The sequence below is a fragment of the Ursus americanus genome, chromosome X (assembly GCF_024610735.1).
Source record: "Ursus americanus isolate L20-20 chromosome X, mUrsAme1.1.p, whole genome shotgun sequence".
Lineage (NCBI taxonomy): Eukaryota > Metazoa > Chordata > Mammalia > Carnivora > Ursidae > Ursus > Ursus americanus.
The window spans coordinates 66,443,808-66,458,128 of record NC_142164.1 but is presented as its reverse complement, the minus strand read 5'-3'; the positions used below and the strand labels follow the sequence as shown (position 1 = coordinate 66,458,128).

Here is a 14,321-nt window from a genome sequence, read left to right as displayed (position 1 = left end):
AATGTTGAGAAGCATAGTTACGATAGGATGGTTAGAATGCCTGTTTGAGGTGATAACATTTAAACGGAGCTTTATAGATAAGATGAATCTAGCCACACACAGAGTCAGGAAAGAAAGAGTGTTACAGGTAAAGGAAAAGGTGAGTTCAAAAGCCCTGAGATAGGAAGAGTTTGGCCTTTCTTAGAACCCGAGGGAAAATATGAGTGGTATGAGATATCACCAGAAGCCAGATTATTCAGATGGGATTTATAGGCCATGGTAAGCAATTTGGATTTGTTCTGAGTTTAGTGGGAGACCACTGGAAAATTTTAAGGGAGAGTGTAATTGGTTAGATTGTACTTTAGCAAGATTACTGTTTGCAGAGTGGACATTAGATTGTAGGAGGTCAAGAGTGGAAGCAGGGACACTAGTTAGGATGCAACTACTTTTGTCCTAGAGACAGATAATATGGTCTTAGATTAAGATGGTAATGATGGAGAATGAGAGAAGTGGGAGGATTTGGGTTATAATTTGAATTTACAGTCAATATGGCTTGCTGATGGATTGGATATGGAGCTAGAGGAAAGGAAAAAACTAAGACTATCCTCTCTTTCTAGTTTTAGTATTGGGGAAGCTCAAAATAGAGTGTTGGAAAGTTGGTGGTCAGGATTAGCTGGTGAGACAGTTATATGGAAATGTAGAAGCCCAAATAAGAATGGCAGAGCCCAGGAATTGACAGACGAACAGCATTCAGTTCAACAGCTGCCATGCCAGTAAGGAGTACAAATACAAGAGGATGAAAGTAGCCCCTTGGAGAGGAGCCTGACGGTAGAAAGTTGCTTAGCCCATTCCTGTGGTGGGGGGAGCAGTTAGCAGGTACCTGAGAGATCCTGCCTGGCCCAGGAGAGAAGTTTTTACTTGAAGATTCAGGATTTGGAGCAGGGGGATGGGGGGCTTTGATGTCTCTTGGTTGCCTTCATTGTGATCCAGATATTTTAATTTAGCCCTCAGGCTACTAGGATCCATAGAAACACCTGTTAAATCTGTAATAGAAAAATCTTTGGAAATGAAAAATACACTCTTCTATTTATAAAAGGGAGTTGATTAGGTAAAGGGATGAGAAGTAAGGTGATTTGCAAGTTCTGTTTCTGCCCATCTCCAGGAATGTGCAAAGCCTTATTACTAAGTACTGTGCTAAAAAGGCTTGTCATGTGATAGATATCTTGTAAGTGTGCATCATATAAACAGTGTTAGGACTGATGATACTGGTTGCCTTTAAAGAATTATTGCTTCAATATTATTACATTTAAAAAAGGGAAAAGCGGGGGATCTTTAGGATAATTGGTAAACCAACAACCATCATTTATTTGACTGTCTCCTTTGTGAAGACAGCATAGTATAGTAACTAAAAGCATGGACTCTTGAGATGCCTGGGTTCTAATCTGTGCTCCACCACTTACTTGAAGCATGATCTTTGGGTCAGTTAATTAATCTTCTCTAAGCCTGAGTTTTTATCATCTATAAAATGAGGATGATGTAACTTCCCTTATAAGGTTGTGTCACTGATTAGATGTGTTGATATTTATGAAGTGCTTAAAACACTATACATATTAGTGTTTGTTAAATAACAGAAAATAAGCATTTGGATAGGAGGCTAATCAAGAAATGTAAGACTGTCTCAAAATACTGGGTCATTGGGTAGAGTGGGCAGGACAAAAAAAGGAATTGACTGGGAGTTAAGGCACAGGTTTAGAGTGGCTCTGAAGTAGGACTTGGGGTACCTGTTAGGACTTGATTAGTCTTTTCCTGGCTACAAGACAGGAGTTGATATAGACCTCTTGAGACCCAGAGATAGGTGAAGAATCCCTAGATTCTCTAAGAACACTGAACTATATACAAATAATAGAAATAATGCCATGCTGACATTAGATCCAATAGAATATTAGTCCCTGAAAACCACTGTTTTTCCAAAGCTAAATATAACTCTTGTGTCCTTTTAGAAATGATGTCCTTTTAGAAAGCTCACTGAGCTTCCTTCCTTTCTTTCTTTCTGTTTTGGAGGAGAGGGAGCTGTCACTTCTGTCAGGAGAATGGATGAAGTAAAAAAGCTTTTATAGTTTATTTTCCTCTTGAAGTAACTTTAATTTTTTTTATTGCTACACATATTTTTTTCCTATTAACCAAGACATTTCCTCCTTCCTCCCATTTTATCCCAAGCATTCCCATCCAAAAGACATATAATTTCATTCTTTATATAGTATACTGAGTGGTGCTTTATGAACCTCAAATGGCAAACGTCAGCATCTGTGGATGGATCATGATAGTAATTATAAATGGCATATTTATCTTATTCCATCTGTGGAATACACAGAGTTAAGACCCTTTTTAGAGTTATAGGGCTGCATGGATTTGGAGGGGTCTCATCCATCTTCCTCCCTCTAGGCTCAACTCTACCTAAACCTTTCTAGAAAGACACATCTCTTATTTTTAAAGGGCCCTTGGGTGGTGCCTGGGTGGCTCAGTCGTTAAGCGTCTGCCTTCAGCTCAGGGCATGATCCCGGCGTTCCGGGATCGAGCCCCACGTCAGGCTCCAACACTGGGAGCTTGCTTCTTCCTCTCCCACTCACCTTGCTTGTGTTCCCTCTCTCGCTGGCTGTTTCCCTCTGTCAAATAAATAAATAAAATCTTTAAAAAATAAGAAAAAATAAAGGGCCCTTGGGAATGAAATTTTGTACCCTCCTTCTAAGTCCTTTATGTCATGAATATAGATGCAAAATCCTCAATAAAATATTAGCACCAAATCCAACAACATATTAAAAAATCATACACTACAATCAAATGGGATTTACTCCCAAGATGCAAGGATGTTTGAGTATTCACAAAATTCAGTGTGATATGTCACATCAATAGAAGAAAGAATAAAAATCATATCATTTCAATAGATGCAGAAAAAGCATTTGACATGTTTAAGACCCTCTGCAAAGTAGATCTAGAGGGAACATATTTCAATATAATAAAGGCCTTATATGAAAAACCCACAGACAACATCATCCTCAATGGGGGAAAACTGAGAGCATTCCCCCCAAGGTCAGGAACAAGATAGGGATGACCTCTCTCATCACTTTTCTTCAACATAGTACTGGAAGTCCTAGCCACAGCAATTAGACAACAAAAGGAAATAAAAGGCATAAAAGTTGGTAAGGAAGAAGCAAAACACTGACTACATGCATATGACATGATGTTATATATAGAAAATCCAAAAGACTCCACCAAAAAACTGCTAGAACTAATAAATGAATTCAGTAAAGTTGCAGGATATAAAATCAATGTACAGAAATCTGCATTTCTGTACACTAATAAGGAAACAGCAGAGAGAGAAATAAAGCAATCCCATTTACAATTGTACCAAAAACAATAAAATATCTAGGGATGAACCTAACTGAAGAGGTGAAAGACCTGTACTCTGAAAACTATAAAAACACTGATGAAAGAAATTGAAAATGACACAAAGAAATGGAAAGACATTCTGTGCTCATGCATTGGAAGAACAGATATTATTAAAATGTCCATACTACCCAAAACAATCACACATTTAATGCAATCCCTATAAAAATACCAAAATGCAAAAAAGAACCCGAGCTCGCATTTTTCACAGAGCTAGAACAAACAATATTAAAATTTTTATGGAACCACGGAAGACCCTGAATACCCAAAGCAACATTGAAAAAGAAAAGCAAAGTTGGAGGCATCACAATTCCAGACTTCAAGTTATATTACAAAGCTGTAGTGATCAAAACAGTATGGCACTGGCACAAATATACACACATAGATCAAGGGAACGGAATAGAAAACCCAGAATTGAACCCACAACTATATGGCCAATTAATCTTCAAGAAAGGAGGAATGAATATCCAATAGGGAAAAGACAGTCCCTTAAACAAATGGTAGTGGGAAAACTGGACAGCCACATTCAAAAGAGTGAAGCTAGACCACTTTCACCATACACAAATATAAACTCAAAATGGATTAAGAACTAAATGTGAGACCTGAAACCTTAAAAATCCGTTCAAAGAGCATAGGCAGTAATCTCTCTGACATTGGTGGTAGGAACATTTTTCTAGATAGGTCTCCTGGGGCAAGGGAAACAAAACAAAAATAAACTATTGGGACTACATCAAAATAAAAAAAAAGTTTCTGCACAGTGAGGGAAACATTAACAAAACTAAAAGGCAAGCTACTGAATGGGAGAAGATTTTTGCAAACCACACATCTAATAAAGGGTTAGTATCCAAAATATATAAAGAACTGATACAACTCAACACCTAAAAAACCAAATAATCCAATTAAAATATGGGCAGGAAACATGAACAGGCATTTCTCCATAGAAGACATATAGATGGCCAACAGCCTCATGAAAAGATGCTCAACATCATTCATCATCAGTGAAAAAGAAATCAAAACGACGATGAGATATCACCTCACACCTGGCAGAAGGCTAAAATAACACAAGAAACAACAATGTGGTGAAAAAGGAACCCTTTGGCACTGTTTGTGGGAATGTGAACTAGTGCAGCCACTATGGAAAACAGTATAGAGATTCCTTGAGAAGTTAAAAATAGAACGACCCTATAAGCCAGAAATTGCACTACTGGGTATTTACCCAAAAAATACAAAAAACACTATTTCAAAGGGATACATGCACCTATATGTCCCTATGCTTATTGCAGCATTATTTACAATAGCCAAAGTATGGAAGCAGTCCAAATGTCTATTGAAGAATGGATAAAGAAGTGATATATATAAAGTTCAGCAATGCAAAAGAGTGAAATATTAACATTTACAACAATACGGAGAGAGCTAGAGAGTATAATGTTAAGTGAAGTAAGTTGGTCAAAGAAAGAATATACAATATGATCTCATTCATATGTAGAGCAAAGGGGAAAAAGACAAACCAAAACTGTAGAGAACAAACTGATGGTTACCAGAGGTGATGGCAGTGGGAGAATGGGCGTAACAGGGGATGAGAATTAAAGAGTACACTTAATCATGATGAAAATAAAATTTCTAATGGCATTTTTAAAAAAAGTCTAAACAGATGACCCAGTAATTCCACTATTAGGTGTATACTTGAGAAATCAAAACATATGTCCACACAAAAGCTTGTACAAAGATGTTTAAAGGAGCATTATTCATAATTGCCAAAAAGAGGAAACAACCTAAATGTCCACCAACAGATATTTGGATAAATAAATTGTGATGTCACTGTACAATGGATTATTATTTGTATTAAAAAAGGAAGTTCTGATATATGCTACAACATGGATGAAACTCGAAACATGCTAAGTAAAAGAAACTGTCAAAAAGACTATGTATTATCCCCGTTATATGAAATACCCAGAATATAGAAATTCATACAGACAGAAAAGTAGATCAGTGACTGAGGGCAGAACAGGGATGAGGGCTGCAGCAGAAATGAGGAATGACTGCTAATGAGTACAGGGTTTCTTTCTGGGATGTTCAAAATACTTTCAAGTTTCATTGCGGTGATGGTTGTACAACTCTGTGTACGGAAAACCAATGAACTGCATATCATAAATAGGTGAATATTATAGTATATGAAATCTATCACAATAAAAACTGTTTAAAAATGAAAAGAAAAGGAAGAAAAGAGTAAGAAGCAATCCAGCTACCTAACTGGAAAGACTAAATGGAAAAGGCACATGGAGAGAAGCAGCCCTGGAACTACATGCGGAAGGAGAGACGCCCTGCCTTCCTGCTGTTAAAAACAAGCCTTTAAATAACTCCAGCCCCAGCCATCAAGTACTGCAACTGTACAAGAGAACCTGAGGAAGATTAGCAGAACTGCCCAGCTGAGTCAAATCTACACACAGAGCTATTGAATCGAATAGAACAAATTTTATGTTAAGCCACTAAATTTGGGGATAGTTTGTTACACATCAATAGATAACCAGAACAGCCATTTGGAAAAAGATAACATAGACTCCAAATGGGTCAGAGATTTAAATACAAACCTGAAACAACACAAGTATTAGGAAAAAATATGGGTAAATCCTTCTATAACCAGCATAAGGGGAAAAATTTTTCTAATTGTGTTTCAAAATGAAGATTCAATAAAAGATCGATACATTCAGTTACTTTTTAAAAATTTAAGGGTTTGCAGGGCAAAATCTCCATTAATAAATAAAGGGGAGATGCTGCAGACCCGGGACCCAGAACTGCTCCAAGGAGTTGAATAATAGCTCTTCAAGTGTGCAATAAAAAAGACTTCAAGTCCAATAAAACTACATTGCAAAAAAAATGGGAAAGAAACAGAATTGGAAAGAGTAAAAAAGTAGAAGAGGTAGATCCTGAAAAATTTGTGGTGGAAAAACTATTGAACTGACATGTAGTGAACGGGAAGGTGGAGTATTTCCTGAAGTGGAAGGGATTTGCAGATGCTGACAGTACTTGGGAACCTGAAGAAAATTTTGATTGTCCAGAGTTAATTGAAGCATTTCTTAATTTGCAAAAAGCTGATAAAGAAAAATATGGTGCAAAAAGAAAACCTGTGCCTGACAGTGAATCAGATGACAGCAAATCAAAGAAGAGAAGAGATGCTGCTGATAAACCAAGAGGCTTTGCCAGAGGTCTTGATCCTGAAGGAATAATTGGTGCCACAGACAGCAGTGGAAAATTAATGTTTCTCATGAAATGAAAGGATTCAGATGAGGCAGACTTGGTGCTGGCAAAAGAGGCAAATATAAAGTGTCCTCAAATTGTAATTGCTTTTTATGAAGAGAGAATAACTTGGCATTCTTGTCCAGAAGATGAAGCTCACTAATTGTTTGTGTTGCTTTTTATATATATTATATGTAAAACCTAGGTCTTGGTTTTTGGATTTATTTGTGTGAAGAAATAACATTCTAATGAAAATGAAGTTTGATATGTTAATTTTGAAGTAGTATTGGGGGAGTTGTTGGTTTTTTTTTTTTCTTTGCATCTGGAACACTGGTTAGCTTGAACAAATAAAAGCTTTCCTTTATCAGAAAAAAATATTTGAGACTATGGTATATTATTTTCCTGCATTAAAGAACACCTTTTCTAAATGTTGGGGGAAATCTTCATAATCATTACTCAATCAGGATTTGTGTTTAACTCCCATGTGCCTGAGGACCATTCTGGGTTTTTTGTTTGTTTGGGTTTTTTTTTGTGTGTGTATGTATACATAAAAATACATATGTAAATGGTTTTTTTTAACATTCACTAAAACAAAAATAGCATTTTGTAATCATGAGTAAGCCCATGTTTCTGGGATGCCATCAATTTCGGCAACCTAAGAAATCACTTGAAGTTAAATCGAAATTTTTCCTGAAGTCTTAGACTTTCAAATTTCGTGATTAATTGGACAATTTAAATATGTAAACAATTTAAATTGGACAATTTTTTTTTAGTAAGGAGGGCACATATTGCATGGTGCAATATAACTGGGTGTTATATGCAACTAATGAATCATCGAACCTTGCATCAGAAACCAGGGATGTACTGTATGGTGACTAACATAATGTAATAAACATTTAAAAAATAAAATAAATTGGACAATTTAGAAGCAGCTATATCAGAATCCATATCCCTATCTACAGTCATATAAATGCAAGTTTCTTTGCAAGATCACCAAATGGAAAATTTTATCACTACCAACAACCTCCCCACCCAAATTAGAAAACTAGACAAGTCCTGGTGCATTTTAATTAAGTAAGCAAAACTTACTTAAACGGACATTTAAAGGTTCCTTCTAGTGAACCATTCCTTTTCAAGAAGTTGGAATCCTGTGTCGCATTGATTAAAAGGTCATGATTCATGGAATGTCTAAGACTTTGTTCATGGAAACCTAATCATAATCAGATGATGAGATGTTGACGATTTAAGACCTACTGGAATAAATGGGTTAACAAACTTCTGTATTCTAATTCTTCTAATTCTAATTCTCTATTCTAATTCTGTATTCTAAATTCTTTGACTTGCATGTTTTTCTTTACCCCAAATCATTCCTTAAATGTAGCTTTAATCTTCTCAGTATTTGAGTTACTAGTTCAGCAGAAACCAGGAAAAGCAATAACTTCAGAGTAATCAGAATGTTATCCAACTGTATATTGTTTACTTTATTGTAAATAGTGGTAAACAGTGGTCAGTAGTTTTTTGGGAGGTTTTGGGGGGGGTTGTTTTGTTTTGTTTTTTACTTAGGCTCCATACCCAGCATGGAGCCCAAAGCAGTCCTTAAACTCACAACCCTGAGATCAAGACCTCAGCTGAGATCAAGAGTCAAGACGTTTAACCAACTGAGCCACCTAGGTGCCCCAATAAGTAGTTTTATATTCCTTTAAAATAAATACCCTTGGGAATGAAATTTTGTAACCTCCTTCTAAGCCATTTCTGTGTTTAGGACTTTCACTGTCAGGACATCTTTCCTTTTATTCAAGTAAAATCCCATTACAAAGACAAAGATATTTCCATACCCTCTTAGAGGCTCTGTAGTAATGGTGCTTCTTTGCACTGACTATAGTGGACTACATTACTACGAATAAACCTATACAAGAAAATGCTTTTTGGGGGCTCTGATTTAGTAACAGCTTGTTTATGATACAAATGTATGGTTTTATGTCTGCTTTGTGTGGGGAAGAAGAGGATAAAACTCTAGAAGATGTGTGAGAGGTTTGCGCTCATAATCTTTCCTTTTTACTACTAGGTTGTGATCATGTGCTAATTTACCATTAACAGCATGAAGTGAGCTCTCTCATTTTCTGGTCCTATGTGATTTCTAGTGCAATGGCTGGGTCATAGGGTAGCTCAATTTTTAACTTTTTAAGGGACCTCCACACTGTTTTCCAGAGTGGCTCTACCAACTTGCATTCCCACCAACAGTGTAAGAGGGTTCCCCTTTATCCACATCCTCTCCAACAATTGTTGTTTCTTGCCTTGTCTATTTTTGCCATTCTAACTGGCGTAAGGTGGTATCTCAGTGTGGTTTTGATTTGAATTTCCTTGATGGCTAATGATTTTGAACATTTTTTCATGTGTCTGTTAGCCACTTGTATGTCTTCATTGGAAAAGTGTCTGTTCATATCTTCTGCCCATTTTTTGATTTGTTTATTTGTTTCTCGTCTATTGAGTTTGAGAAGTTCTTTGTAGATCTTGGATACCAGTCCTTTATCTGTAGTGTCATTTGCAAATATCTTCTCCCATTCTGTGGGCTGCCTCTTAGTTTCTCTGACTGATTCCTTGGCTGTGCAGAAACTTTTTATCTTGATGAAGTCCCATAAATTCATTTTATCTTTTGTTTCTCTTGCCTTTGGGGATGTGTCATGAAAAAGGTTGCTTTGGCCGATGTCGTAGAGGTTGCTGCCTATGTTCTCCTCTAGGATTTTGATGGATTCCTGCCTCACATCAAGGTCTTTCATCCATTTGGAGTTTATTTTTGTGTATGGTGTGAGAGAGTGGTCAGGTTTCATTCTTTTGCATGTAGCTGTCCAATTTTCCCAGCACCATTTATTGAAGAGACTGTCTTTTTCCCACCGGATGTTTTTTCCTGCTTTATCAAATATTAGTTGCCCAAAGAGCCGCGGGTCCATTTCTGGGCTCTCTATTCTGTTCCATTGGTCTATGTGTCTGTTTTTGTGCCAGTACCATGCTGTCTTTGTGATCACAGCTTTGTAGTACAGCTCGAAATCCGGCATTGTGATGCCCCCAGCTTTGTTTTTCCTTTTCAACAGTTCCTTGGAGATTCGGAGCCTTTTCTGTTTCCATACAAATTTAAGGACTGTTTGTTCCAGTTCTTTGAAAAACGTCCTTGGTATTTTGATCGGGATAGCATTGAAAGTGTAGATTGCTCTGGGTAGCATGGACATTTTAACTATGTTAATTCTTCCGATCCATGAGCATGGAATATCTTTCCATCTTTTTATGTCTTCCTCAATGTCTTTCAAGAGTGATTTATAGTTTCTAGAATATAGGTCCTTTACATCTCTGGTTAAGTTAATTCCAAGGTAACGTATGGTTTTTGGTGCTATTGTAAATGGGATGGATTCCCTAATTTCTCTTTCTTCGGTCTCGTTATTCGTGTATAGAAATGCAACTGATTTCTGAGCATTGATTTTGTATCCTGCCACGTTACTGAATTGCTCTATAACTTCTAATAGTTTGGGAGTGGCTTCTTTTGGGTTTTCCATATAGAGTATCATGTCACCTGCAAAGAGAGACATTTTGACTTCTTCTTTGCCAATTTGAATACCTTTGATCCCTTTTTGTCGTCTGATTGCTGTTGCAAGGACTTCTAGTACTATGTTAAATAATAGTGGCGAGAGTGGGCATCCTTGTCGAGTTCCTGATCTTAAGGGAAAGGCTTCCAGCTTTTCCCCATTGAGAATAATATTTGCAGTAGGCTTTTCATAGATGGCTTTTATGAGATTGAGAAATGTACCCTCTATTCCTACACTCTGAAGGGTTTTAATCAGGAAAGGATGCTGTATTTTGTCAAATGCTTTTTCGGCATTGATTGAGAGGATCATATGGTTCCTGAGTCTTTTCTTGTTGATATGATGTATCACGCTGATTGATTTGCGAATATTGAACCACACTTGCATCCCAGGTATGAATCCCACTTGATCGTGATGGATAATCCTTTTAATGTACTGTTGGGTTCTATTAGCAAGTATCTTGTTGAGGATTTTGGCGTCCATATTCATTAGGGAAATCGGTCTGTAATTCTCCTTTTTGATGGGGTCTTTGCCTGGTTTGGGAATCAAGGTAATATTGGCCACATAGAATGAGTTTGGTAGCTTTCCTTCTGTTTCTATTTTTTGAAATAGCTTTAGGAGAATAGGTATTATTTCTTCTTTGAATGTTTGGTAGAATTCCCCAGGAAAACCGTCCGGGCCTGGAGTTTTGTTATTTGGAAGGTTGTTTATCACTGACTCAATTTCTTCATAATTAATTGGCCTGTTTAAGAAATCAATTTCTTCCGGTTTCAATCTTGGTAGTTTATAGGTTTCCAGGAAGGATTCCATCTCTTCCAGATTGCTTAGTTTATTGGCATATAGCTGTTGATAAAAATTTCTAATAATCCTTCCAATTTCAATGGTGCTCGTCGTGACCTCTCCTTTTTCATTCATAATTTTAACAATCTGGGTCCTTTCTCTTTTCTTTTGGATAAGTCTTGCCAGTGGTCTGTCAATTTTATTGATTCTCTCAAAGAACCAGCTTCTAGTCCTGTTGATCTGCTCTACTGTACTTCTGGTTTCTGCTTGATTGATTTCAGCTCTAATTTTGGTCAACTGCTTCCTCGTGCGTGGATGTGGCCTGTCCCTCTGTTGCTGTTCCAGCTTCTTGAGGTGAGAATATAAAAACTGCATTTTAGATTTTTCTATTCTTTTGAGTGAGGCTTGGATGGCTATGTATTTCCCCCTTGGGACTGCCTTTGCAGTATCCCATAGGTTTTGGACTGTTGTATTTTCATTCTCATTGGTCTCCATAAATTGTTTAATTTGATTTTTGATTTCCTGGTTTATCGAGTCATTCCTGAGCAGGGTGGTTCTTAGTCTCCAAGTGTTTGAGTTTCTTCCAAATTTTTCCTTGTGGTTGAGTTCCAGTTTCAGAGCGTTGTGGTCTGAGAATATGCAGGGGATAATTTCAATCTTTTGGTATCGGTTGAGACCTGTTTTGTGTCCCAGAACATGGTCTATTCTTGAGAATGTTCCATGGGCATTAGAATAGAATGATTATTCTTTGGTTCTGGGGTATAGTGTTCTATATATATCTATGAGGTCCAACTCATCGAGTATGGCATTCAAAGCCTTTGATTCTTTGCTTAGTTTTTGCCAGGGTGTTCTGTCTATTTCTGATAGTGGAGTGTTGAGGTCCCCTACTATTAATGTATTTTTATTTATATGTCTCTTTATTCTGGTTAAGAGTTGGCTTGTGTATCTTGCTGCTCCCCTGTTGGGGGCATATATATTTATAATTGTCATATCCACTTGTTGAATACTTCCTTTAAGAATAATATAGTGCCCTTCTGCATCTCTAACTATAGTCTGTAGTTTAAAATCCAATGTATCTGATATGAGAATTGCTACCCCAGCTTTCTTTTGAGGTCCATTTGCGTGAAAGATGGTACTCCATCCCCTTACTCTCAGTCTGAATGCATCTTTGGGTTTGAAATGAGTCTCTTGTAGACAGCAAATGGATGGGTCATTTCTTTTTATCCAATCTGCAACCCTGTGGCGTTTTATGGGATCGTTCAAACCATTTACATTAAGACTAATTACTGAGAGATATGATTTTAATGTTGCCATGTTGCCAGTCAAGTCTTTGTTTGTATTGGCTGTGACTTTCTGTTCTGTATCACTCTTGGGACCTTTTTACTTTTATAGAACCCCCCGTAATATCTCCTGTAGGGCTGGTTTCGTGGTTAAGAAATTGGTTAGTGACTGGCGATTCTGAAATGTCTTTATTTCTCCATCAATTCTGAATGACAGCCTTGCTGGATAAAGGATCCTTGGCTGCATGTTTTTCTCTGAAAGAGCTTTAAAAATGCTCCCCCAACCCTTTCTCTCATTCCAGGTCTGTGTAGACAGGTCTGACGTAATTCTGATGCCTTTGCCTTGGTACGTGAGAAATTTCTTTGCCCTGGCCGCTTTCAATACTGTATCCTTGGATCTAATATTTGCGAAATGCACTATGACGTGACGTGGCGTAGGTTTGTCGTGGTTGAGCTTGGGAGGGGTCGTCTGTGCCTCTTGGACACGAATGTTTGTTTCCCTTGCTAGATTAGCGAAGTTTTCAGCTACAATTTGTTCAAATATCTCTTCTAGACCTCTGTTTTTCTCCACCCCCTCGGGGATGCCGATGATTCTAACATTGGATCGTTTCATTGAGTCAGTAATCTCCCGTAACCTACATTCGTGGGCGTGGATTTTTTTAAGACCATCTTCCATTTTCATTTTTTCCTCTATTAACCCATCCTCCAATTCACTAATCCGTTCCTCTGCTTCTGCGACCCTGGCCGTCAGAGCCTCTAGTTTTGCCTGCATTTGGCTCATAGAATTTTTAATTTTTGTCAGATTCTCTCTCATTTCTGTCCTTAGGGATTCTATATTCTCAGTAACCTTTTCGTTAATAGTTTTTTCAATTCTACTCATCATTTTGACCATTGTTACTCTGAATTCCATTTCTGATAATTTGGTTACATCCATATCCATTATTTCTGTGGCAGAGGCCACAGACTCACTGTCTTTTCTTTGCTGGGGGGGGGGCTTCTCCTTCTTGTCATTCTGATGAAGAGAGGTTGCGGGGTTTCCAGAGCCCAAATTATTGACTGGGTCCCAGGCCGTGCCCCTTGTTTTATAGGGATCTTAGGGATGTGGGCTCTTCTTTAAAGATTTTATTTATTTATTTATGTGGCAGCCAACCAGCGAGAGAGGGAACAGAAGCAGGGGAGTGGGAGAGGAAGAAGCAGGCTCCCAGCGGAGAAGCCCGATGAGGGACTCCTTTCTGGAATGCCGGGATCACGCCCTAAGCCGAAGGCAGGCGCTCAATGACTGCGCCACCCAGGCGCCCGGGTTGTGGGCTTCTTGATTTTTCAGCCTGCCTTCTGGGGGAGGGGCCTGCCGCGCCGATACTCAGGCAGCCCTGTTTGGGTAGAGTCTCGGCGTCCCCTGCGAGGGGGGATGGGGATGGGCACTCCCTGAGCTGGTATTTCCAGGCTTTTGTTCTCTGGCGGCTTTCCCTGGCAGTTCGCTGTGCCTCTTCTGAGAGTCAGAGCAGCAGCGGCCAAATTTCAGCCTCTGTCACGGAACAGAAGGATTGTGGCCCGTTCTCTACTAATGTTCTGGCCACTTTAACTCTGTTTCTGTTGGTGCTGCTCAACCCTGCAGCGTCCCGGGATGTGCGCCCCACACCCGGCGTCCCAGCCCTCACTTCCAGGGCCAGCGCATCTCTGTCCTTTGTGTTTCTAATGCCGCCAGCCGCCAGCCGCCCCGCGCGCGCTCCCGGATCTCCCGGTCTCAGTCTGGATCCAGTGAGCGCACCGGGATTCCGGTGTTCCGCGAGATGCCTGGTGGCACGCGCACCCAGCTCACGGTCTCAGTCTGCTGTTTTGTGGGTGCCGTCCGCGAGACCTGCCTGCTCTCCCCTGCAAGTGGCTACCGCTTCCCAGCACCCGGACATGGCGGCTCCCTCCCCCTTCCGTTTATCTTCCGATATCTGTGCACAGTTTCATGGCTCCCCGCTTCGTACCTCAATACTCAGCACTGGAGATGTTCATTTGTAGAGATCCAGATGCGTCTTCCTGC

General features: G+C 38.9%; 1 protein-coding gene and 1 pseudogene across 4 annotated transcripts in view; both read left to right on the top strand.

Annotated features, from left to right (window-relative positions):
• Window positions 1-14,321, top strand: part of EDA (ectodysplasin A) — a 421,716-nt gene that overhangs the window by 132,872 nt on the left and 274,523 nt on the right. The gene's annotated exons all lie outside the window — the stretch shown is intronic.
• Window positions 6,298-6,971, top strand: LOC148106937 (chromobox protein homolog 3 pseudogene; annotated as a pseudogene).